The following is a 7497-nucleotide window of genomic DNA, read 5'->3' as shown; positions in this document are numbered from 1 at the left end:
ACACCCACCTAGTTTATAATACGGCAGTGGGGCCGTGGTGGCAGTCTGTTAGCTGTGCAGCAGACGTGTGCTGCCTCTGGTGCACTGCACAGAAGGAACAGTAGAGCAGCATCCAAGTTAGTTGCGGTGCAGACACCGGTTATCGAGGTCTGCCCTGGCAGCAGCGGGGTGGCCCTTCGAGCACAGCCTCCATGCCTGTGCAGAGACGGACTCCGAACTCACTCCACGAGCGCACAGGCGATGCTTTTCAGAAAGGGACTTGTTTCTGCTTCTGCGTGAGCCTCTATTCTGTTTTGCTGAAAACATGGGCTGGTTGTCTAAGTACATTCGTGTTTGCATTCAAAACTGTGCGTGTGTGCAGTGATCATCGCTATTAACCCGCAGTTTTACAAAGCACTGCAAAGTTTGTCCTGCATAATAAATTCACTAAAACCCCCACATTTGGTGAAGGACGCGGCCGTACAGCCGGACCTCTGCCTGCAGGGGTCATCTTTTCGGCGGAGGGGAACTACCAAGTTCCGTCCTAAGTAAGCTCCATTTACAACAGCTGTATGCGTGAGATTTAGCTGTGTCTTCTCGATTACCAATTTACTGGGAGCTGGCATTCATTTTATGGGCAAACGTGGATACAACCTCGCGGTTCTGATTTCTCCTGATTATAAGGGAGCGAGGAGGGGCTTTTAGGGGTGAATACACTGTCCATCGCTGTAATTAGAGGTTGTTTGGTGGTATGGGGGCACATCTGGAAAGTTGGAGTGAGAAGGGAACATTCGGGGTGCTGTACCCGTCTTCTTCCAACCATGTGTTTTGTATTTCTCCAGCAGGGGCCCTCTCAATATTCATGACCATAAGAACACAGCCCAAGTTCCAGCCTCGGAATTATTCTAAACCTTGCGGAGACGCCGCGCTCGCAGGTGAGTGACTTTTCGCGAGAGGGCTGTCTCCGCTCTTATGTTTGCCCAAGACATGTAATACACGCATTTTTGGCTCAATAGTATGTAAATGCCCCTCATGAATATTCAGATTTACTTTTAGATTGCTATATGTGTATCAGCCGTATCACATATATGCTGTAAATCGTATTTATACAGTGCTTTACTATCCCTGAAGAGACGTTGAAATTCAATCGAAGAAACGAAGCAAAGGCTTTGTATTTTGTACTGGATACTAACACGATTCAATTCGCCTAAACACGCACATTCAAAGACTCGGATTTCCTTATCAGCAAAGCGTTGTATTTTTCACCGCAGTCTAACAAGAACACGCTTTCATTCGTCTGTTCAGTGTCCCATTTAAAAATTCAAAAGGAGGGTGGTCTGTGAAATCTTACGTAGTTTAATTCCGTTTTTAAAATTTATTTCGGTTTCGAAAACAAAGCTGTATTTTGAAGGCCATCCCCAGGTCAGTTCCCGGCAGTAACTCCTGTGAATGTCTTGGAACTTGTTTATTGGAGGCATTCTGTCAAGGCATACATACTTCTAAAATATTTATTTTAATCAGACTATTAAAACAAAATGCGGCCTAAGATTGGTTAAATTGAATTCATAAACCATACAACTATTACGCACTGTTACCATACAGTGGAATGCAATGTTAAGTAATGTTGAACAAATCATAAGGGATAAACACATTTATAATTGCACGCAGAACCATTGTCAAATTTGCTGGTAACAATGCGGTATGGGCCCATTTCCCCCTCGGGGTTTGTTTTCTCCACCCCCTCTTTCCTACCCCAGCCTGCTCCCTAGCACAAAAGCAATTAACAAATAACCTGTTCTAACCCGAGACATCTGCCTAATGCACCGTGGTGTGTCCCTGACACAACTCCTGGCTGAAGAGTGAGTCCGGCTCGGCCTGGTCCGCGGGCCTACGGCTTTTCTCGTGCACACAAAGGCACAAAAAGGTTTAACAAGCAGCCTTTCCTGCCGAGGAGATGAGCTGCTCTTTACACCCATCCCACTTCCTAGAGCCGCCTTCCTTTTCCTTTGTTGGCTGAAGCGAAGAGAGGGCGCTGTGCCCATCAGCAGAGCCCGCTGCTTCCGAAGCCCTGCAGGTGACAAAGAAACACAGCAGTTTAGACAGTCTCTGCACCCTGCAGAAAGCCGCACCACCCAAACTTGAGCAAACTGTAGCTTTAAGATCTTCCCCAATAGCAGTAGCGCCAGAGGTCAGCGCCCCGCTTGCAGGCGTCCTACAACCCTGTTTTAAAGAGACATTTCCCACGATCCCCTGCGCTCCACAGAATGCAATGTGTGTTCCTGTTGTGGCATACCTGTTAGAACACCATACTGCACGCGTGGTTTCATTTAATGGCAATATTTGTATTTCATGTGTACTGAGTGCATGACACGCTGTGATGTAAAAGTATTCCCATTAAGTTTGCTGCCACCTTTATTGTTCCTGGGAATCCAAAACTCCTGAATCTAAAAACATGTAAATTACTGCAGACGTCGGTTGCGTGAAATGTCTAAATCACCCCCAATACTCGCGTCACCTATTAACAGAAACAGATTAAGAACGAAAATATTTTCACAGTAGGAGGGTGAGCCACACTAAATTCTAGAAGTGAACATAACATTCAACTATCCCTGGCACCCTAGCACAGTAGTATGAGACTGAAACGAGATACTGCTGTGTTTAGCGTTCACAGTTACATTCGGGTGGGTCTGCTGGGCTCTTCTGACACACGTACCTTCGTTTCCCTGCCCTGTTGAAGACGTTTTAGTGTGAAAACCTAGAAAAGCTCAATCAAGTGTTTCGGGCGTTTTATAAATAGCCATGTGGCAAACGCGTTTATAAACTTTACCATCAATGTATGTATGCCATGAAAAATGTTTTGACATTTTCGAATATCCACAGGCTTGAACTAACCAAGCACAATTATTTCAAGTGAGTTTTAAGGTAATCGCTTTCGGAAAGTGCCCTTAAGTCCGAGGCCATTTTAACTGAAATGAACAAGCGACCTTTCAAATAAAACTGTTTCGAAAGGGTAGTCTAGGAAAGTTTAGCGCTGAGCCGCGCAAAGAACAAACGTATCCCGATTGTCACGGCAAAGATTATTTGTACATTGAGATGAAGAAAATGTCAAGTATGTGTGAAATGTTCCCATTAGGTCACAGGGATTTAAACACTGAAAGCATGATCTTCTTACTGCAATCCGATTAGCTCTCTTTTCATGGTCGTTATCTTTGGGTTGAGCTCAGATGTGTGCGGGTGAGACCCCAGGTCTAAACCATATAGGTGATTTATAGTCTGCAACAGTCATAGAGAACAGTGTGTGTTTGTGTGTGAGCACTTCCGTCGTGTGATGCTGCAGAGGTCCTCAGTGGGTACAGGGGCTCGGCTCAGGAGAAAGCTTTTTACACACGCGAAGGTCTGCGCCGCAAACTCATACGGTGAGACTCCAGCTCTAAACCATCTGTGTGATTCATCGATAGCCTATGCCAGAGGCTAAGAAGTGTGTGTCAGAGACGTTTAAGGCACTGGCAAAGTGGGCCCCGGCTCAGCCTTTTAGAGGGCTCCGTTTCAGAGCAAGCTCTGTATTGCGGAGACTTCCCTGTTGTCCTTGAAGATTCTACTAAATCCCGTTTCCCTTTAATTTATTTTCAATGTGGGCGATTTGTGAGATTTAATTACGGACTTTTTGCAGAGAAATTATGTGGTTATGTTAAATGTAACATCTATAAAAATAAGCTTCTTTTAGATCACAACAGGACCTCACATTTGAAAAATGGGAGGGTGTCAAAGATTATTTCCAGTAATAGCGAGCTGCTTCTGTCTTACAATATTGAAATCACAGTCACTAGCCTGGCATATTAGATGTTAACACGTTTAGAATATGGACGATTGTGTCTATGAACTGTCAGGGACATGGCCAAAGAGGGCATGACAGAGCTGAACCTGGATCATAAATTCAAAGCTGTTCCAACGGGGGCCCCTAAAATACGTTTGACCCAGGGCCCCCAAAATCTCTAAGATGCCCATGGCGAGTGAGTACTCCCGCCGGGTGATGCTGCAGGTAGTCAATGGTGAGTACAGGGGCTCGGCTCAGCAGAAAGCTCCATTACATAACAATGGGGTAACCCGGTAAACCCTAGGACCTGGGTACAATATATTACCAACAAAAGCGGCCCTAAATTGTCCTACCTGGACTCTGTATTATTAGCCTTGTAACCACAATCCAAAAGAAAAGGGAATAAGCAATTACATCACAGAGGGAAAAACACCCAACGTTACAACACAAAATCAAAGCAGACATCCAAGTTGAAATTATTTCAAAACTGTTTTAAAATTGAATGGATTTATCCATATTTTTATCATAAAGAAGTTGCTCAAAGAGATAACGTTGTAGTGCTCGAAAAGATGTGCTCGTGCCTAAGTGCAAAGAAATCCCCAAGCCTGGACTGACTTTATCTCCAAGTGTGTGACAATATTAACTCATGTCCTGTACATCAGGGATGGAATGTGATTTACCCTGAAAGATTGTCAGACAGGCTAAAGTATTGTAAATCTGGTCTTAAAATATTTCTCTGTTTACTCTATTCTCTTTTATTTCTTTGCACTTACGGGAGGTGGGGGGGGGGGTTAACACCCTTCCTTCGGGACTCGTACAGCTCGGGGGTCACCTCGTTCATTTCGTTGTCTTCACGTAAGCGCTCCTTGCCTTCTATCTGTTGCCATTAGTGGCCATTTATTATTTCCTTCGTTTTTATTTTCGTTTGCTCTTTCTTTGTATCTTTCTTCCCTGCATTCTTGTATGTCTTCCAACTTCCCCTTCTTATCTCCTTCCTTTTTCCTTTGTGCCCTTAGCTCATTGTTCCGTATGTGTATTTTTTTCAAGTGGGTAGATTGTTTCTTTTCTCTTTGTGTATATACTTTGTTGTGCTTCGGTACTCTTCCATCTGCTGATTTCTTATATTCTCTTATTTCTATATATTGAAAAACAGTGTTTGAGCTGTCATATTTAGATCTTACTGTGTTTCGTTTAGAACAGAAACTCGTCCTCAAAATGACGTGTCCTTTTTCCTGGGTGTGCTTTCGAAGCATGGTAGTGTATTTGGTGCACATGCATTAGTAAAGCCTGCAAGTGGTGATGTCCCTGCGGCTTGGCGTGTGTGTGTGAGAGAGCGAGAGAAGCAGGGGTGAGACCGAGAGAGCGAGGGGACAAGAGCCTGGGTACTTTCATCATGTCTGGAGACAGGAGCGATACGCGCACTGCGCCCACTCACACTACGGACAATAAATACGAACGCTGGCATTTATACTCGTTACATCGCGAGGAGGGCTCAGCGTCTAGCAAGAATAAAACGAAGTAAACAATGTATTGTATGGATACCTACAATACACTTAATACAAACCCACGCCTAGTAGAACGGGTGTCGAAATCATGTCAAAAGTAAAACTTTCTAAGCTAGGCAAAGGTGCGCTGTTTGATGCGTGCGTACTAAACGGCCTTTAAAAGTAGTTTAAAAAAAAAATATATAGTTCTGTTTTCGTCCCGGAAGAAGATCACACTCAATTCGGGAAATATTGTTATTTTTCCCTAATGGAGGAGATTGGACTCCCGCGTGTTAGATCTGTGGATTTTCCGTGCCAGCGTGGAAATTGAAATGACACCACTTTGCACTTTCACAATGGGATTTCGTCAGGGTACAAGTTGTTTGTTTAACCCGACAGCTCCGTGCACCCCGTCGCACGCTTTACACACTCATTAAAACGATTATTCACGAGCTGTCGAGCGTTTTCTTATTCATTGCTAGGAAGGGCTTACCCTCAAGTCCGCCTTACCAGCCGGGGACTGGGAAGAGGGGTCAGAGAGGGAGGAGGTGGGGGGCTTTGGAGATACCAGATCAAACTGTACCCTGCGCCACAGAGCAGGTTCCCGGCAGCAAACAGCCACACCACTAATAATAAGCACAGAGCTCTTCAAGTGCAAGGGGGTGTCGCTTCATAATTTTAAGATTCACAGGTACTCAAACATTTCAAATCCGATGATGCAAGACGTAGATGAGCAAGCTATGTTGGGAGTAAGGAAGAAAAAAAAATGGTCCGGAGTAGTGGGGGGTGGGGCGGATATTTAAATCTTCACTGCTCTTCCTGGTTCTAAGTCTGCATTTAAGTGCCAAGGTCACAACAAATAACAATCTGCCTTTTTAATTCCTACCTCCGAATCTGCAGCAGCTTTACATTACACTAACCATAACATGATTATGTTAGAATTTTATTTAGTCACTCTTCTTAATTTAGTGTGTCCTTAATGAATGATTTCGAATCGACACCTAGGCCCAGATTTATGGTGGCCTAGCGCCATTCCAACGCCACATTAGCGTCGTATTTTTTAAGCTAATGTGGTGTTAGAAGGGTAAAAACGTGCGACTTTGTAACCCCTTGCGCCACATAATGCGTCGTATTTTAAATATGGTGGCATTAGTGGGGCACTAAGAGGCCAAGAAAGTTAGTGCTGCACCAGGTGCAGCGCCCCTTTTCATAAATCTGGACCTTTGTCTTTCATAAAATGATGCACATTGTTGTGAACCCCAGTTAGAGTTAACATTTAAGATTCTATAAAACACAGGCCTTTAAACTGGGGGAAATGGCACCCCCTTGGATGACTTGATTGGATGGATCAAGAGAAGTATTTTATTATGACCCTAGGAAACAGAGACAAACATAGGCCCATATTTAAACTTTTTTAGCGCCACATTTGCGTCATTTTTTGCCGCAAAAGCGGCACAAACTTACAAAATATAATTGTATTTTGTAAGTTTGCACCGCTTTTGTGTCGAAAAATGACGGAAATGCGGCGTTAATAAAGTATAAATATGGGCCATAGTGTTTAAAAACAGTGCTGTGTTTTTAGTAGGCATGGGCAAAATTCCATTTATACCTGCATAATCGGAGTAATTTAGGTAATTCCGCGTTACTCTTTGGTGTGGAATTACTGATATTGATGCAATTATGCACGCTCACGTAATTAACAGTAATTTTGGGAATAATCATATTACAAGAGCACATTTAGCGAGTGGGTGCTCACACTGCTGTTTAAGTTCGGTTGTATTTAGGGCTATTTTTTAGAACAAAATGCATCCTCACATCCCTTTTGGAAGCAGGGGGGCCTTACGTGCTAAGAAACTAGCCATAAATTCCAGGAATAAACTGGCAGAAACACCTACCTCAAGTGCACATTTAGCGAGCATTAATGACTGCTTGTGCTGCAATTCATGTTCTGTTGCAATCTGATAGAGACTTTTAGCTGCAGATTTCTTACCTTTGAATTTTCCCCAGGCGTTAGACTGGATCCGTACATTTTTCTTGAGCACTATCCCTGCGTGCAGGCACATGGCGCCATTCGGCTCCGCATGGCATCGTCGGCATTGCCCGCACCAGAACTGACATGAATGGTGCCTATATAGGCACCACCAAAGCGCGCAGATGTCATTTCTTTTCTTTGCACCAACAAGCGCAGATCTGGAGAGAGCTACCCTGTCAGTCACTTTT

The 7497-nt window shown here is 44.1% G+C and overlaps 1 protein-coding gene across 2 annotated transcripts in view; it reads right to left on the bottom strand.

Moving 5' to 3' along the window:
- Window positions 1–1315: 1315 nt before the first annotated feature.
- FOXG1 (forkhead box G1) overlaps window positions 1316–7497 on the bottom strand; it is a 54525-nt gene continuing 48343 nt past the window's right edge. For both annotated transcript variants that reach the window (XM_069209050.1, XM_069209051.1), the window contains exon 3: window positions 1316–2047. The gene's annotated coding sequence lies outside the window, so the exon portion shown is untranslated. The remainder of the gene's footprint in view (window positions 2048–7497) is intronic.

This window comes from Pleurodeles waltl, chromosome 9 (assembly GCF_031143425.1).
Source record: "Pleurodeles waltl isolate 20211129_DDA chromosome 9, aPleWal1.hap1.20221129, whole genome shotgun sequence".
Classification (NCBI taxonomy): domain Eukaryota; kingdom Metazoa; phylum Chordata; class Amphibia; order Caudata; family Salamandridae; genus Pleurodeles; species Pleurodeles waltl.
Note: the sequence above shows the minus strand (reverse complement) of the source record. Positions and strands in the feature narration are given on the sequence as shown.